The sequence below is a fragment of the Pipistrellus kuhlii genome, unplaced genomic scaffold (genome assembly GCF_014108245.1).
Source record: "Pipistrellus kuhlii isolate mPipKuh1 unplaced genomic scaffold, mPipKuh1.p scaffold_m20_p_1, whole genome shotgun sequence".
Lineage (NCBI taxonomy): Eukaryota > Metazoa > Chordata > Mammalia > Chiroptera > Vespertilionidae > Pipistrellus > Pipistrellus kuhlii.
Genome location: NW_023425404.1, coordinates 92,789,806 through 92,809,456, shown reverse-complemented (window position 1 = coordinate 92,809,456; position 19,651 = coordinate 92,789,806). Strand labels below are relative to the sequence as shown.

The following is a 19,651-nucleotide window of genomic DNA, read 5'->3' as shown; positions in this document are numbered from 1 at the left end:
ATGTGAATAGTGCTGCAAGAACAGGGGTGTGCTAATATCTCTTCAAGAAACTGAGTTCAATTCTTTTGGATAAATACCCAGAAGTAGGATTGCTGGATCATGTGGTAGTTTTATGAGGAATCTTCATACTATTTTCCATACCGACTGCACCATTTTGCTTTCCCTTCAATAGCATATTAGAATTCCAATTTCTCCATATCCTCACCAACACTTGTCTTTTTAATTTTTTTAATAACCAACCTAACAGATGTGAGGTACTACTTCATTGTGCTTTTGATTTGCATTTTCCTGATGGCTAGTGATATTGAACATACTTTTTTATGCCTGTTGGCTGTTTGTATATCTTCTTTGGAGAAGTGTCTATTCAAGTCTTTAGCCCACTTATGAATCTGGTTAATAGGGTTTTTTGTTTTTTTGTTTTTTGTTTTTTGTTTTTGCTATTGAGTTGTAAGAGTTCCTTATAATTTAAGAAACTAACCCCTTATCTGATATGTGCTTTGCAAATATTTTCTCCCAAGGTTAGATTGACTTTTCACTCTGATAATTATTTCTTTTGCTGTGCAAAAGTTTTTCAGTTTGATTTAATCTCATTTGTCTATTTTTGCTTTTGTTGCCTGTGTTTTTGGTGTCATGACCATGAAAACATGCTAAGACCAATATCATAAAGCTTTCCCCCTTAATTTTCTTCCAGAGGTTTTACAATTTCAGGTTCTAATTCATTTCAAAATAGTAGTAACTTCTGTGTGTGGTCCAATTTTTGCATGTGGATACTCAATTTTCCCAACACTACTTGTTGAAGAGACTGTCCTTTCTCCTTGTATTATTGGCATCTTTGTTGAAGGTAAGTTGATTGTATATGTATGGTTTGATTTCTGGGTTCTTTATTTTGTTCCATTGGTCTATGTGTCTATCTTTATGCCACTAACTTACTATTTTAATTATTGTAGCTTTGTATTATATTTTGAAATCAGGAAGTGTGATGCCTCAAACTTGGTTATTTCTCAAGATTGTTTTGGCAATTGAGGTTTTCTGTAGTTCCATAGGAGTTTTAGTACTGTTGTTTCTTTCCTTTTTTTAATTAGTAAAACTATTTTATTTCCTTTTATTTTATTTGAATTTATTGGGGTGACATTGGTTAATAAAATTATATATGTTTCAGTGTAAGTTAGTACTGTTTTTTTTCAATTTCTATAAAAACTTTTAATAGAGATTTTTATAGAAATCTGTAGATTTCTTTGGTGTATTGCCATTTTCACAATCTTAAGACTTTCTATCCATGAACATGGGAAGACATTCATTTGTGTGTTTTTCAATTTCTTTCATCAGTGTTCTATAGTTTTCACTTTACAAATATTTCACCTTTTTACAATTAACTAAAGATATAAAGCTTTATTGCTAGACTATTCTATACTATTGTTTATATGACTAGCCTTGTGATAATACCATGTTGTCTTTGTTACTATAACTTTGCAGCAATTTTTAAAATTTTGGAAGTTTGAGCCCTTCATTTTGTTGTTCTTTCCCAAGATACTTCCATTATTAAAAGGCCATCCCATTCTTATCCAGGACCAACTTACAAACATTTACTTTTCTGCTGGACCAGGGTTTCAGCTATGTCTATTATAAAATCAGCTACAAATGTATGATCTTACTTTTTCCCCCACCTGATGAGGTTTCATTTCTTCTACCCTAGGTTCCTCTAGTCTAGATAGTCCCTTCTTCCATGTGACTGACTCCACATCTCTCCTCAATCTGCAGATTTATGGCTAATTAATTTATCTTTAATCCTCTGGTTCAATGCTGACATTTTGTTTTGATCCTCTCCATTAGGGTCCCTTAGATCAGGAGACCTCTCAAGGTGTCTGCTGCCCACCTCGGCACCTTGCACCTTACCCACCGACCTCTGACTCATCTTAATGAGCTTCTTGGATTTTATTATATCAGGCATTGTTGTTTTTTATTATCATTGAGCTTGCACCCTCCAATTTTATCAACATGTATATTGTCTTTCCCAGAGATATTAGGTGACTTGTCCCAGTTAGGAAGATTTGAAACCTGGAATAGAACCTTATCTCCTGATGTAAAGTCCAGTGGCACATTGCCTTCTTCCTAGATAGTTCTGTTCTATCTGTCTCTCAAGAAGAGCATAGTCATTGAATTCAGACAAATGTAGATTTGATTCAGGCTTAGTCCCTTGCTAATTGTGGCATTCTGGACACATTTCTTAAAACATGTGAGTCCTAGATTTTTGTCTGTGAAATGGGGATGGTTATGTGGACTTAGTAGGATTAGTATTCAGATCCAATGTAACTATAATAAGAATGAAAAGTACCAATTGCAATATCTGGCACCAGTAATGGGTTGTTGCAAAGCCTCCAATCTCCTTTACAATAATGCCTCCCATTGTGTGGAATTTGCAAATTTCTTCTCAGATGGCTTTAAACCTGGGGACTTCTTGGTTTGGTACTGGGCATCAACCCTTCCCTTGAATCTGCCTGGTCCTCTCAGGTTCTGCTATGGCCTTTTGTGTGTCTGCTCTGAGCTCTGCTCCATCCTGCTCAGCTGGACAGTGGGGACGAGAAACACAGAACAAAATGATAATTAAAAGAGGAGGAATGGGGTAGGGACTGTTTAAAACTATTTTACCATATTTTTTGAGGTGTTTAATACTTAGGTTATATTATAACTTTATTTTCAAACTAGAGGCCTGATGCATGAAAATCCATGCAAAACTAGGCCTTCCTACCTCCAGCTGCCAGCACTGACTTCCCTCCAGCACCAGGGACCCAGGCTTCCCTCCTCTGGCTACTGGCAGGCACCTGGGACTCCAGCTGGCTTCCCCCAAGGCTGCCTGCAGGCACTTGGAACCCCTGCTGGCTTCCCCTGACCCCAGCTTCATCAGGAAAGATGTCTGGAATGATGTCTGATCTAATTAGCATATTACCCTTTTATTATTATAGACTAGAGGTACAGTGCACCAAATATGTGCACGGTGGTGGTGGTGGTGGGGAGGGGGGTTGCAGCCCAGCCTGCATCCTCTCCAATCTGGGACCCTTTGAGGAATGTCCCACCGGGATTAGGCCTAAATGGGCAGTCGGACATCCCTAATCCAGGACTGCTGGCTCTCAACTAACTGCTCATGTGCCTGCCTTCCTGATTACCCCTAACCACTTCTGCCTGCTAGCCTGATCACCCCCTAACCACCCCCCTTCCAGCCTGATTGATGCCTAACTGCTCCCCTGCCAGCCTGTTTGCCCCCAATTTCCCTCCTCTGTCAGCCTGGTCACCCCTAATTGCCTTCCTCTGCAGGGATGATTGCCTCCAACTGCCCTCCCTTGCAGGCATGGTCCCTCTCAACTGCCCTCTCTTGCAGGCCTGGTCCCTCCCAAATGCCCTCCCCTGCTTGCCTGATCGCCCACAACTGGCTCTCCTTGCAGGCCTGCTCCCTTTCAACTGCCCTCCTCTGCTGGCCATCTTGTGGTGGCCATCTTGTGTCCACATAGGGGCAGGATCTTTGACCACATGGGGGAAGCCATATTGGGTGTTGTAGTGATGGTCAATCTGCATATTACTCTTTTATTAGATAGGATAGAAGCCTGGTGCATCAGTGGGGGGCAGCTGGTTTGCCCTGAAAGGTGCCTTGGATCAGGGTGGGCTTGGGGTGGCCTGAGCTAGGGGCCTGTGGTGATTTGCAGACTGACCATGCCCCCTGGCAACCCAAGTGGAGGCCCTGGTATCTGGGGTTTACTTATCTTCTACAATTGAAAATTTGTAGCCTTGAGTGGAGGCTTAGGCCATCAAGGGCAGGCGGAAAGCTTGGCTTCCTCCATTGCCTGGGAAACCCAAGCTTTCCTCCTGCTCTCTGTGGCTGTAGCCATCTTGGTTGGATTTATTTGCATACTTGCTCTGATTGGCTGGTGAGCATGGCTTGTGGGATAGCAGAGTGATGGTTAATTTGCATATTACTCTTTTATTAGGTAGGATGATTGGCCTTTTAATATAAGCAAACTAAGGATTATGGTGCTTTGGAATGCTTCATCTATTTGTTCTGTACTTTTAGAGTAGGACCATTGTGGACAGCAGCTCCTTTATCACTCTGGGCATTTCAGCTCTGGCCTTAAATTTGCATGTCCAACTGAGCATCCAAGTGAGAGCTACTGTCACTTAGGCCTAACTGTTATGTTGTCAGGACCATCACAGGCCCCCTCATCAGAGGACTTCCAATCATTCACAGAGTCCTCTTCAAGAGGAGTTCTGGCAAATAATTGTTATATTTAACTAGTTCTCTCTAGTTAATTGTTACATTTTGTCATCTTGGCATCCTCCTGGCTGCCCTGGCCCTTAATCTGGCCCTGGAAGAGGCCCTGACCTTGTAGAAAGCAGGTTTCAAAAGCCCTAAACTAACAGATGGTAACTCTCATATCTCTTGGGGATAAGGGATGGAATTTTCACATATGTGCCTTTTGATTGTTTTTAGAAAATCTGTTTGGAATAGATTCTTACATTGGAACAGTCTGGAACAAATGGAAAAGTTATCATCCCTATTGTATAACAAGGGCCAAGTTTTTATAAAAATAAAAGTCTTCTATGTATAGATGTGTTCCCTTTAAATACTTAGCAGAACTGAGCTTTTTCTTAAATATTAATTTTATCTACTCTGTATATTTTTAAAAATATATTTTATTGATTTTTTACAGAGAAGAAGGGAGAGAGATAGACAGCTAGAAACGTCGATGAGAGAGAAACATAGACCAGCTGCCTCCTGTACACCCCCCATCAGGGATATGCCCGCAACCAAGGTACATGCCCTTGAGCGGAATCGAACCTGGGACCTTTCAGTCTGCAGACCGACGCTCTACCACTGAGCCAAACCGGCTTTGGCTACCTACTCTGTCTTTAAGGATACAACACTTCTATGTATTTTAGTTTTTTTTCAAGTACTAACCAAGTTAAAAAAACATAAACAGTACCTTTGTTGGGAATCAAAGAATATCTCTCCAAGATGAGGACCTCTGTGTAGAAGGGGCTTTCAGAGCTACACCAGGATGGCTGGATCTTGGGGTGCTTTGATTCATGTTGAGTATTAGGGATTGGCTTGGTTATTATTTCTGGACCAGATGCTGTATTTATAGAAGTTTCTCATCACTTTTCCCATTGAATATGTCAGTGCCTATTCAAAACAGAAGTCAGCTTTTTAAAGCCCTAGTACTTACCAATCCCCAAACAATTATCCATGAAGACACTAGTATAAGAGTAAGAAGTACCAGTAAAAATCTAGAGTGTATAATGTGTTCTTTTTGATTGCTCTGTCTGCTTTATACGCTTCATGTAATGTCTGGCAGTCGAACAGTACATGAGAAGTTGCTTAAGTTCCAAATTAAGAAATTACAAGCCAGATAATAAAATAAATGGATTGTGCTGGCAAATTCTAAGTGAGCATCAAAGTGCCTTGTAAATATCTTTTTCCTGAAAAAAAAAAAAATATATATATATATATTTTTTTCTGAAATCACGGCCAGGGGAATCTTTTGCTCTGACATTTTACCATTGTCCAAAACAATATTTGTTTGAATAAGTCCCTTTTAAGAAATAAGAATTTTCTAAGGGAGAAGGTAAGTAAGATTTAGACAGAGACTATTTTATTTAATACTAGAGGCCTGGTGCACAAAAATTTGTGCACTGCCGGGGGTTGGGAGGATCCTTCAGCCCAGCCTTTGCCCTCTCACAATCTGGGAAAACTCAGTTAGGGTCCCTAGGCCTTTCCTGAGATCAGGGCCTATCGGGGCTTTCCTTCCCCTGGCTGCAAGCAGCTGGCCTTACCACTGCCACTGCCACATTTTGCCATGTGCACAGCACTGCCCCCCTGCCACCAGTCACCCCCCTCTTCAGGCGACAGGCTTGGCTGGCCTGGGCCTCTCTCTTTCCTTCTTTGTTTCCTTCCTTCTTTCCTTCCTTCTTTTCTTTTCTTTCTTTTTTCTCCCTTCCTTCCTTCCTTCCTTCCTTCCTTCCTTCCTTCCTCCCTCCCTCCCTCCCTCCCTCCCTCCCTCCCTCCCTCCCTCCCTCCCTCCCTTCCTTCCTTCCTTCCTTTCTCCTAAGAGTAATATTTACTGAGCAATACAGAACTGAGTACTATGAAGGGTTTAGTAGGAAGGAAATGCACTGCATCCTGTTCCTTGCACTGCATCCCCTCCCTGCAGGCAGGCTCTAACCACTCTGCCTGCCTGCCTGATTGCCTCCAACACCCAAAGACTACAGTACTTAGAAGTTACATGCAATGGCCATAACTGCTGAATATCTGTTTGTAACAAACAAAGCATGGCATATTTATACCGTATCACATTGAGTGATTATAGAAATAAATTTATATATTGCTTGTATAAAAATATTTATTTATTTATTTATTTATTTATTTATTTATTTATTTTTGGTAAAGGAAAAAAAAAAAAAGAAATTACAAAAAACATGTGCAGTTGAAAGGCCTGCCAGGACAGCCAGTCTGTAAACATTCAGTGAGTATGTGCTTTGAAAGGGTGCCTGTGCCTGGTGCCTAAGGCAACTCCAGCAGGGCCAGTGAGGGTGCATCACAGCTGCCACTCGGGGCAAGACTGAGCTGGACCATGGAGGGTGGGTACAGCAGGGCCTGGCACTGTGCCCTTCTCCAGCCCTGCATCAGGATCAGGGTCAGGGTCAGGGCTGGGGGCAGGCAGATGGCAGTTTTACTCTAAGTTCCGTACTCAACCTAATTTTGGTTGCAACTCATGGCTTTTCCTGGCTTCTTGGAGGTCCTTTGGGTGGGTGCCTTGGCGGAGAGGCCGGAGAAGTGCCCACAGCTGCCTGGTGGAGTGGTTAGGGGTGTCTGGCCTGAGTCTCTGGCCCAGAGTCTCTGGCCTGCCTCCTGCAAGCCTGGCCCAGGCAGAACAGGCCCCCTTCAGAACTACTTTGGTTTCAATACTTGGTCCTGGGTTTCATCAGCCTGGGTTTCTTCCCCTGGTGTGGCTGATCTGAGTTTCACAAAAAAAGCTTGGTCGATGCTGGCTGTGCTGAGCCTCACTGAAGAGTTTTCATGCGGCAAAGAAGAGCCCTCTGGCACCCTCCTCCTCCTCCTCTTCCTTTTCCTTCTCCCAGCCCATGGTCACTTCTTCTCTAGGTGCTCCAGCAGTTGGTTGCCTTCTGAGTCAGGGGTCTTAACGCTGTGGGTCCTGACAATGCCCGTTGAGCATCAGGATGAGCTGTTACCACTCCTGCTTCAGCTCCTCCATCTGGGTTTTCAGCTTCGCATTCATGAGCTCCAGCCACTCAGATTCCTGCTGCAGAAACTCCGTCTGCTCCTTCTTTTTGCTCCTGCATAAGGCTGCGTCCACTTTGTTCTTTCCCGGTGCCTTTTCCTCTGCTCCTCTTCCTCATCTAGCTCACTTTTCACAGGTTGAGGCCTCTTACCAGGTTCACCTCCAGGAAGTGCAAAGGGGAGATCATGGCCCCAATGTTGCAGATGTCAGCGTATTTCAGCTCCTCTGCAGTCAGGGCTGTGCTGAGGACTCTGGTCAGAGGGCTGAGCCCAGGTAGAGAGCCTGCAGTTATGGAAGGGTCTGAGATCTGCCCAGGCATCATGGCAGGTGGAGTGACAGTCCAGCCCTTCAGAGGAGGAGGGCTGGACTGCCCTCCTCCCACAGGGAGAGGCTGTGATCCTGGGGCCTGGGCCAGGCTGCAGGCACCATGCCCACTCAGGAGCCATCATGGTGCCAGCCCCGCCCTTGCAGCATCCATTACCGCCAGCACCTCCCATCGCAGCTGCCGAGTGTCCCTCTCCCAGGCTGTGGCCTGGGTCTTCCTCTTTGAGGGGATTGATCGCAGGGCTCTGCCTGCCAACCTCATCATCCCTAACCTCTGGCCTGCCTACCTGATCATCCCTAACTGCTTGCCTGCCTACCTGATCACCCCCAACCACTCATCTGCCTGCCTGATCTCCCCTAACCACTCTTCCTGCCTGCCTGTTTGTGCCTTACCACTTGTGGGGGCAGGGTCATCCCAATGAGGGGCCATCTGCCCACTGATCATCCCTAACCACTTGCCTGCCTACCTTATCATCCCTAACTGCTCGCTTGCCTATCTGATTGGCTCTAACCACTTGCCTGTCTTGATCACCCTTAACCTCTTGCTAGGGGTGTGGGAGGCAGCCCAGCAAGGGACCGAGGTGGTTCTGGTCTCTGGGCATTCTTGTCGTTCTGGTCACTGGGCTTTTATTATATAGGATAATCTGTGCCTTTGCTGCATGACTAAGGAAACTTCTCTGCCCTAAATTCATTTTTTCCCTAATTACCTACTAATTTTCTTTCACTAAAGGTTAGGGGTTTTATTATTGTGGTTTGCATATTTTTAAACAAAAGCAAGAGAAAAAAATCAGCTGATACTATCACTAAGCAAAGACTGCCATTATTATTTGGTTTTATATGGTATTTAATTTCCGATAAAAACTATGATAATCCTAAATAATAAAAGGCTAATATGCAAATAGGCAGAACTACTGGAACAACCAGTCGTTATGATGTGCTCTGACCACCATGGTGTGTGTGTGTGTAACATGGTGGGCATCGGCCCTAGTGAGATGGTGGAGCAGGTGAGTGGGTACATAAGACCAAAGTGGGGCACTGGTCACTGTCATGGGGGTGAGCATATGGTGGTTACTGAAAATTCTTTGTTCCTGTGCACCACGGTCTTGCCAGGCACTCACACCCACTCCCGGTGCTGGCCCCGCTTACTCCCACAGCCAGCACTGGTCCCGATCACTTGGCACCATCATTTGCTGCCAGCCCTGATCGCCCCTGAGGGCGCACCACCTCACCCTGCTTCTTAGGGATGATCAGGGCAGCAGCTGCCACTTATACTTGCTGATAGTGCCAGCCTGAATCACTTTGGGCCTTCAGCAGGTGTGAGTGGGGCCAGGGCTGTCATCGTGTGGGAGAAGCAATGGTGGGAGCAGGGCTGATGTCAACAGGGGACCCGAGGCTGCAGTGGGAGGGGACAGGTGAAGGTGAGGAGGATGAGCCAAGACCCACCCCTGTGCCTACTGCAGCCTTGCAGCTTATAGTTCCTTTCAAGGTCCACAAATTCGGGCCCTGGGCCCCTAGACCTATCTAATAAAAGAATAATATGCAAATTGATTGTACCTCTGCTACAGTTACAAGCTACACCCATCAGCCAATCAGGTGTGGGTATGCAAATTAACTCAACCAAGAAGGCTGTGGCCATGGAGCAAGCAGGAAGTTTGGGTTTCTCGGGCAATGGAGGAAGCCAAGCTTCCTGCACACTCTGGCTGGCTCAGGCCTCCACTCAAGGCTACAAAGTTTCAATTATAGAAGGTAAATAAATTCCAGATACCAAGACCTCCGCTTGGGTCACTGGGGGGCATGGCCAGCCTGAAAACCACCACAGGCCCCTCACCAAGGCCATCCCATGCCCCAATAGAACTCCCACCCTGATCCAGGACACCCTTCAGGGCAAACCAGCTGGCCCCTACCAATGCACCAGGCCTCTATACATTTAATAAAAGAGTAATATGCAAATTGACTATCAGTCCAACACACAAGATGGCTGCCCCCATGTGAACACAATATGGCCACCACAAGATGGCCAGTAGAGGAGGGCAGTTGTGGGTGATCAGGCCAGCAGGGGAGGGCAGTTGGGAGGGACCAGGCCTGCAATGGAGGACAGTTGGGGGCGATCAAGCCTGCATGGGAGGGCAGTTAGGGGTGACCAGGCTGGCAGAGGAGGGAAGTTGCGGGGGACCCAGGCCTGCAGGGGAAAGCAGTTGGGGGGGGGGGATCAGGCCTGCAGGGGAGGGAAGTTAGGGGTGACTAGGCCCATACGGGAGGGCAGTTAGGGGCAATCAGGCTGGCAGGGGAGTGATAAGGGGGTGGTCAGTCTGGCAGGCAGAAGTGTTAGTGGCAATCAGGAAGGCAGGCAAGTGAGCAGTTGGGAGCCAGCAGTCCTGGATTGTGAGAGAGATGTCCATCCGGCTGCCCATTTAGGTCTGATCCTACCGGACATCCCTTGAGGATTTCCTGCACTAGGCCCCTAGTCTCTATATAATGTTGGTTAGTCTGTCTTTCTGAACTTAAAAAAATATATTGTAAACAGCTTTCAGGTAAACAGAGAGAGACTTAGATCATGATTTTTAGTGTTCCAAGTATCTTATTTAGTGGTGAATCATAATATATCTTATTAACCACCTACTGATGGCTCTCATGGTTGTTTATAGGATGTTACTATGTAAACCAATGCTTCAGTAAACATTTCTGAACATATTCCTTTATTTATTGGAGCATGGAGTCTCATCTCCTCTTTGCTGTTCTAAAATGTGGCATCTCCATTTCTTTTTCAGTATCTTTCCAGATCTTCTGATCCTTTATAGTCCTACTTTTATAAATTGTTTATTAATGTTTTCTGCTAATTAAAACTTCTCTTTAGATTTCAATTTACTTATCCTCATTTACTGGGGAAAAACAGAGCCTGGCTCACCTGGCTCTGAACTTTACACTAGAGGTTCCTAATCATGATGAACATTGGAATCAATTGGATCTGTAAAAACTTCTGGAGCTGGGCATGGGGTGGGCCCACTGTTGTAGTGTTGGTTAGTCATGAAGTAGATGATGTTTGTATTTTAGTAATCAATAATTTCATAAAACATCTCTGAGATTAGCTCTTATGAGTATCCTATAAGATATGGTACACTTTTCTTTTTAAATTTCTATATTTATATTTTATAAGATATATTTTTTAAGCTCTCTTTTTATCCTAATGCTAATATGATTCCAGTATAGTTCCTTTAGTAACATGTGTTACTACTGAGCAGGCCTATTTCCCTTTTATTACTCTGCCTTTTCCAATGTTCTCCTTGGTGTTCTGGGCTGTCCCTTTTCAGAACATTAGAGTGATTCTTGTGCTTTTTTTTGATAAGTAATTTAATATCTCTTTTATAGTGATTTTTTCTTTTATAGTGGCTACTTGGAGAAATTTATAGTAATTTGAGATTCAAATTATAATTTGGAGTTTATAATTTGATGGTATGCTTCAATTTAGTTGAAATTATATTCCATCCAACATCTGCAAGGTAAATATTCTCACCTCTACCCAGTGGAACTTGTGGGGAGAGGAGGACACATCACTCAGCCTTTGTAGTACATGATATTAGAAGAATGGGGTGCCTTTGATCTCTCCTGCATGGGGGGCTTATTGAGGTCTGACCTCTGCTGCCTGCTGCCCACACTGGCCTGCTTCAGCAGCTCCAGGGCACTCTGATTTTATGATCAGACAAGAACTGGAAGGTTTGTTCAAGGGAGCAAAGTTAGGGTTGCTTTATTTTGGGACATATTTCCATAGACTGAGGTTTAGAGAAGTGGGTGGAGTCTCCTTTCTCTAGTAGGATTTTTAGTCCTTATATGTGGGATTTCATGGGCTTGGGGCTACCCAAAGATTTTTCTACCCCAGGTTGGAGAATGGGTGGAGGGTGGGAGTAGGCAGAGCAGAGGTAAGATCCAAATGGAGAAGCCAAAATCTGATTGAGCTCAAGAAAGAAAGCCAGTGGGTCACCAGCACCAAAGGGGCAGAAGCAAGCACTGAACACACACTGGGAAAGGCCAGAATCAGGGAAGTGAGATGAGCAGTGCCAACAGATCCCATCCCTGGGCAGCCACTCAGAGCAGGCCCGTCTCTGGCATGTTCACACATTTGCAAAGGGCCCTTCTCACATCCAGTATCCAAAAGGGGTGGTTTGGGGTGTCCATGGGCAGCGAGCTAAGGCAGTAGATGATAAAGATTTGGGGCTGCTGTCTAACCAACACACTCCTACCTATGGACACATCCCCTTTTTTGGGCTGGCAGGAAATCTGCTTGGCTGTAGAAAGTGGTGCATATGTTGTGTCAGTTACTTCCCTCAGCTACTAAAGATGATGCTCACTTTCCTCTTCTCCCAGTACCATGTCCTACATAAGCTGCTCTGCTTTCTGGCTCCTCATTCAACTTTCTTTCACCACTCCTCTGCATTGTGTAAGTGGTTCAGGAGGCCACCTTTTCCTGGGAGCCCTTTGTTTGATTCTTAGGAATGGCAGCTGCATTTGGAGAGCCCTCCAAGCAACTCTAGGTCTGCTTCTCTGAGTCGTGCACCTCTAACAACTCTGCACCGTTTGGATCCTGAGACTCCCTCCCCCAGGAGGAGACTCTGATTTGCCAGTTCTTTGAGAAACAATGGAATTAATGTTTATAAAAGCTGCCCAAGTGGTTCTGATCATTAACACATCTAGGTATCACTGGCTCCAGGCACCTGTGTCCCTGCATCAGTGGGACAGTGAACCTCCAGGCAGGGCCCATGTAGACTCAGATTAGGGAGCTGTGGGCAGGAAATGAGCAGCCAGCGTGGGCTAAGGATTTACAGATCTCTGGCAGACATTGTTGTCTGCTTGGGCTAAAGAGGGAATGAGGAGGCAAAGGATAAATGGCCTATAAAGTGAAGAATAATGTGTTATGTGCTGGCCTATGGATCTCATACAGGCCAATTAGTTCTGTGGAAAAAAACTAGTTAAAGTTTCTGCTTGATTTTGATTTTGTGGGAAGAATTATTGTGGGCCTGATAGAAATTGGTACTGGGACTTAAATGTGTCACTTCTTCCAGAATCTTCCCTTTCAGGCTTTTCTGTATTACTATTGACATTTCTTCCCCAGAGTCTTGCATTTGGTGCAGTTCATCTGGTGACATTTGCTCATAATGGGGTGCTGGGGCCTGGGGTCTCCAGGGAGAATACTGTGCTGGTATTCTCGGTTACTTCCAGCCTGACATTGTGACAGTGGTGTGGCTTCCAGAATGTTTAACTGAAGATCATCATAGGCAACTGTAGGTGCTTGAATGCTCACTGGGTGTTATGCCTGCTGACAGTTCCAGTTACTCCTCACAGTAGAAACCTTGGGCTGCACTTTGATTTCCCTTTTTCTAGGTAACCCTGGTTGTGACCTTCAAGATTAGATAGTAAAAGTTGAGAAGGGCATGTCCCCAAGGAATGCATGAGTACTATGGGCTGAAGAGCAGAGTTGGCTCAAGCTGCCATTGCTTTTATTCCATCTGTGTTGGGATGCCTCTCCCAGAAGGAGAATTTGCTTTGAAAGTCAAACTAAAAGGACTGTATCATGTGAAAGCCAGGACCTTTTTTCAGTCTTTGTGAAAGACCATTAAAGTCTGCCTCTGGCTGTGATTAGGGGGGGGGGGAGCCTTTAGTCCAAACTGTCTGTCCTTACCATGTGAGCAGTGAAGGAGAAACAGGGAGCCTGGTGCTCTTTTCAGAAATCGGATGGTGCCTTGACAATCTTGAGCTTGGATCCTAAACTCTTCTGGAGGAAGATCAAGGGAAATATCATTTATTTCAAAGTTTGCCATATAGAGAATAGCATTTCTGTTCCGTTGTATTTCAATGTCACTTATTTCCAGTGTAGTTATAATATACAGTATTATCCTGTATATTTAAAAATGCCTTTGGCAGCAAGTTTTGTAATCTTATCACTAAAATTTCGGCCCTAATTATCTTTCCTCTCTTGTTTCTCATCCATTTGAAGGATTATATCAATATTTCCCTTTGGGATATGGAAGCACATTACTTAAGAACCTTGAAATTATTTTCCAGGCCCTAATTTGGATGATGTCTAAAGCGGTTTCCAATGTTCTCCAACCTTGACTGGGGTAAATGTATGCATGTAAGAGATCTATGGTAAAAGATCTTATGGTAACCAAAAGGCTTATTTGCCCCATCTCAGCTATTAATCTCCCTAATAGACTTGTGAATTTATGTAAAAAGAGTGGTAGGCTATAAAAGATCATTAATCATCCTGGCATCATGACTCATGTTGTTATGAAGTAAATATACTTACTAACTGGATCCAGGTGCTATCAAATACATGCATCCAATAAAAATGATTTCTTTCCTTGGCCCAGGCAAATAGCACACAAGGCTTGTTTATAACACCTCTCTTCCATCAATGGCCAGTGGTCCTACACATATTCTTTTAATCTCTTTCCCTAACTACTCTGTCGCTGGTGAAAGGTGGGCAAGTGTTTTCTGATAAGTATTTTGGAGGAAACCCTGAGGAGAGAGGAGGCTTTCCCCAAGACCAACTGACAGACGATAGAGAAGTGAAAAATCACATGGCCAATCATCTGCCAACTTGGGACAAAACATTTTTCTCTCTCAATCTTCTTGCCTAATGTGTCAAATTACTAATTTCACCCCGAGACATTACCAGTTTCCAAAAGACATCTCTGAGTCTCAGAGGAGCGCCTGTAATCCACTATGTAAAGCTAGAACGACAGAAAGATAGAGACATTCAATTGCCATGAAACACAAGGTTCTCGACATGGGTGAGCCATCTTCCGAAGACCACCAGTAGGAGGAGTTCGCTGCAGTGCTGGGAAGCAGATGGGGCCTCTGAGAGAGAGGATGAGGCTCAGAGTGAGTTGAGGGCAGTGGTGAAAATGGGTTTGGAGCAAGACACAGATTCCAATCTTGTAAACCTCCAAGTTATTCTGTCTCTCTGAGTTATGAGTTGTTAGGAGTATTAATGATGTTATTATAAGCTGCCCAGTACTTCAAAAATACAGTTAAGATGCGATAGCTTTTATTGTGTTTATTAACAAGATTGTCACAGATGGAGAATGAGGTTGTCCAGGAAGAGTAGGAAGTAAAGAAAAGGCTATTTACTCTAAGAGCAGAATGAAGCTTATATGTGCTATTAACTGTGGGGCCTGCCCTGCTGGGAAAGGGCTCTCATAACATCCAGTTTCAAGTCTGTCCTTCTGGAATTCCCACTCACTGTCGCCCAAGCACCCCAGGTTCTCTTGGTCCTGGAATAGGACAAGTCACCACCACCATCACCACTGCCACCTTGGCCAACATGCACGTCTTTCTGTTACCACTAGAGGAAGTGTGAAGATGCCTACTTTGCCCCGAAAATGTGTATAAGATCTGGAAGGCTTAAAGATAAGGGGGAGAAGAGTATATATTTATCGGTGCCTTCTCTAGACCAAAACCTTGCTAGATTAGTCAAAGATTTTATCTCATTTTTACCCTTATAACAACCCTGAGAAGTATGATCATCCAAGGAAACTGAGGAGATACCCAGTTTATTTTTCTTAAAGTCCATACTCAAGCACAGAAACCGGTTTGGCTCAGTGGATAGAGTGTCGGTCTGCGGACTAAAAGGTCCAGGGTTCGATTCTGGTCAAGGGCATGTACCTTGGTTGCGGGCACATCCCCAATGGGGGTGTGTGCAAGAGGCAGCTGATTGATGATTCTCTCTCATCGATGTTTCTAGCTCTCTGTTCCTCTCTCTTCCTCTCTGTAAAATATCAATAAAGTCCATGCTCATTCCAGTACACCTTCATGCTGCTCAAGGAGCTTTCTTAAGATATTAAGACAAACAAAGCAGCACAAAAAAAGGTTTGCAGGGAAAAGAATTTTGAAACACACACGCTTCTGTTTTGCTGACTGTGGATTTATATTTCAGTAGATGCACAATATGCTTTAATCTGAAGACTGAGAGAGTAGTGGATTTCTGAAATCCTGCTTGAACAGGAATTCTGTGGGCAAAAGTAGTTGGGAGTGCCACATGTTGTACTCCTGCTTGACAACTCACAGTGCACATTAGCATAATAAATGCTCTGAGAAAATCCTGCAATTAAAAACAAAAACTATTTAAAATTGCTTAACCCAGTGTCTTACAAGCATACTACAGATCTCTGCAGGGTATGTGAAATATGTGCTAATACTCTGTTGCATTAATTCACAGATCATTCTTTGGAAATATCAGTCTGAAGTGCAAGCATAAATTTCTTAGATTTCTAACTTGACATTATTTTCAAGCCTGGAAGGATTAGGCACCACCCTAGACGTTTGCCTTTATGCTCTCTTGGCTCCTGCTTTATGGCCATCCCTTCAAGGTTTTGGGACAACTTGCTGCCTTTGTTTCTTGGGGCTTCTCTTGGATTTTGATCTGTGACTATTGATTTTCTTGCTTGGGACCCCTTTTGACTGACATGTTGTTAAGGCTGGCTGAGTAAATGTGCTCAGCCTCTCTCAGAACCTAGGTAACCATCATGCCCTAATTATAACCGTGACCCTAAGGTCTCTGCTCAGTTTCCATCTTTCCCAAATATGACTTGGTAATAGACTCATTTTCTAAATCTTTGGGATTTATGAAGTATAAAGGTTCAATATGCTGGCATATCCAGTAAATACACTGGATATGCCAGCATATTAAACCTTTAAGACTAAGTGTGTCAGTGGTCTTGGGTATTTGAAGATTTGAAATCACAGGACTCCAAAAAGCTATTATACTCAATATTAAAATTAGCAAAGGAAAGGGTGCATGGGTGAAGTCCAGGAGAAACCAGGAACAGGAGTCCAGGTAGGCATTTCCAGTAGAGTTGTGCAGGGATTCCCTTAATGATCTCAGCAATAATGTCAGAACTCCTGTGAAGTGTTGCTGACCAGGAAAGCACACCAGGTGCCAGGGTTTTTATTGGGACCAGTCATACAGGCATATAGCACCTGCATGACTGACCTCAGACTCCAGCACCTTCCTACTCCCCTACTTAAAGACAGAAACAGGTGTTCACCATAAATCACCTTTTGAGGATAAACATATGTGGTCACACTGGTATAGCATGTCTAATGCCTCAGGTGTACATCAGCACTCTTATCAAGATAATATTCTTGGTGCTCAAAGTTTTTCTCCCAATAGTCTGGCGAAGGGCCTGTCTGTAAGACAACCCTTTCTTTATAATGTACAGGGTTTGGAGATCATAGATATATTGTGTTAGCCCTTTTAACCATTTCTGCCTACTACAGTTTAAATTTTTATAAGTTACTACTTTTTTAGAATTATTGAATTTAAGTAAATATTGATAATAGGCACTTCACATTGATATTGTTTTCTTGACTGAGTGCTTATTGAAATACTAGAGGCCCTGTGCATGAAATTTATGCATGAGGCAGGGGGGAAGCTGTCCTTCAACCCAGCCTGCACCCTCTCTAATCTGGGTTCTTCGAGGGATGTCGAACTGTCCATTTAGACCCACCGGGATCGGGTCTAAACGGGCAGTCGCACACCCCTCTCACAATCCAGGACTGCTGGCTCCCAACTGCTCGCCTGCCTGCCTTCCTGATTGCCTCTAACAGCATCTACCTGCCAGCCTGATCCTCACCTAACTGCTCTCCCGCCAGCCTGATTGATGCTTAACTGCTCCCCTGCCCTTGCCTGTGGGTCCGGTCCCCCCCCCCCCCCAGCTGCCCTTCCCTGCAGGTCTGGTCACCCCTAACTGCCCTCCTCTGCAGGCTTGATTACTACCAACTGCCCTCTCCTGCTGGCCATCTTATGGTGGCCATCTTGTGTCAACATGGAGGCAGGATTTTTGACCACCTGGGGCAGCCATATTGTGTGTTGGAGTGATGGTCAATCTACATATTACTATTTTATTTGATAGAATAGAAGCCTGGTGCATGGGTGGTAGGCAGCTGTTTTGCCTTGAAGGGTGTCCCTGATCAGGGTGGAGGTTCCCTTGGGACATGGGGCCACCTGAGTGAGGGGCCTGTGGTGGTTTGCAGGCTGGCCACAACCCCCCGGGGACCCAAGTGGAGGCCCTGGTATCTGGGATTTATTTATCTTCTACAATTGAAACTTTGTAGCCTGGAGTGGAGCCAAGCCTTCTGCTTGCTCCATGATGGCAGCCATTTCTGTTGGCATTTATTTATCTTCTATAATTGAAACTTTGCAGCATTGAGTAGGGCTGGCAAGGGCAAGTGGAAAGCTCGGCTTCCTCCATTGCCAGAGAAACCCAAGCCTCCCTCCTGCTCTCTCTATGGTGGCAGCCATCTTGGTTGGGTTAATTTGCATACTCGCTCCTGATTGGCTGGTGGGTGTGGTTTATATGTGTAGCAGATGTATAGTCAAATTGCATATTACTCTTTTATTAAATAAGATGGCAGAGATCATTTTTTACCTTGGTATGAAAGGACAAGATAACCCAGTTTCTTTTCTTTTTAAAATTTTTACTTGTTTTTCACTGAAATAAAATTCACCATTTTAACCAGTATATAGCATACAATAATAGTATTAATTTTTAGTATTTTAAATTTTTTGTAGCCACTGCCACTACCTAATTCCAGAACATTTCCATCAGCCCCAAAAGAAACTTCTTTCATTTATCCCTCCTTGCAACCATGACCCTACCTTTTTTCCCTGTAGATTACTTATTCTATACATCTATACTAATACATGGGTAATATTTTAATTAGACTGGGTAACCTTACAGATATCCTTATGGATAAAGCCAAGTGGCAGGGCCAAGGCAGAGGTGGTTAAGAGCGATCAGGCCAGAGGAGAGGGCAGTTGGGGGATGAGAAGACTGGCAGGCAGAGTGGTTAGGGGTGATCAGGAAGGCAGGTAGGTGAGTGGGTAGGATCCAGCAGTCTCAGATTGTGAAAGAGATGTCTGACATCCTCTGAGGGGTCCCAGATTGGAGAGGGTGCAGGCTGGGCTGAGGGACACCCTCCTTCATGCATGAATTTTGTGCACCAGGCCAATAGTCTATATAAATATATACATATATAAAAGCCTAAGTGACTGTCCAACTGTTTGACCATCCAACCAGTAGCTATGACATGCAATCACCACCAGGGGGCCAATGTTCAATGCAGGAGCTGCCTTGCTGCAGTCACTTGGCAGCTGCAGTTCTGAGGTGATGCACCCAGAATCAGAGAGGAGGGAACCCGATTCTGGGGTTCATCATCCGAGAATCACCCTCTTGCAATCCGGGACCCCTTGGGGGATTTTGGAGAGCTGGTTTTGGCCGGATCCCCACAGGCCAGGCCAAGGGATCCCACCGGTGCATGAATCCATCCACCTGGCCTCTAGCTGTATATAAATGGAATTATATGTGGTCCTTGTGACTGGCTTCTTTCACTTAGCATAATATTTTCTAGTTTCATTCATGTTCATGCATGGATCAGCTCTTCATTTCTTTCTTGCTGTTTTTTTTTTTTTAAACCAAATAAGATAACATTGTATGGATACATTACATTTGTATATCCATTCCTCTGTTGATGGACACTTGGAGATTCTACTTTTTAACTATTCTGAACAATACTGCTATGAAGCTCTCTGCTGCTTTGCTCTCAATCATATTGCATGTACTATGCTCACTGGACACCCAGTCATTGATGGCTCCCTAGCTCTGTAGCTTGTCTTCACCCTGAAAATATTTATTATTCATACAATTCCTAAAATATAATTGTTATCAGCTTTGGAGGCGAATGTTAGCTGGTACACCATAGAAAGATACCAGTTGGATAACAGTAATTTAGGGCAACAGTTTTTAAACAGTGATCCTTGGAACCCTGCCCCTTTAATCCTAATAGTTCTGCTCTTAGAGTTTCATTTGACTATCTAAGAACCCAGACCTTAGGACTCTCTTTTACCATGGCATTTGGAGGCATTCTTTAGCAACAAGTTATCATTAAGGTAAAAGGATACCTAGAACATGTGTAATGCTCTCCACCACAATGAGCCAACTCTATCTTGCCTGTTCTATCATCTTAGATTAGTGAAGTGTTAAGTG

The 19,651-nt window shown here is 44.2% G+C and overlaps 1 protein-coding gene and 1 pseudogene across 3 annotated transcripts in view; one reads left to right on the top strand and one right to left on the bottom strand.

The window, feature by feature from the left end:
- The window catches only part of THSD4 (thrombospondin type 1 domain containing 4), a 701,089-nt gene that overhangs the window by 206,887 nt on the left and 474,551 nt on the right, over nucleotides 1-19,651 (top strand). The window lies entirely within an intron of this gene.
- LOC118729674 lies at nucleotides 6,910-7,614 on the bottom strand (annotated as a pseudogene).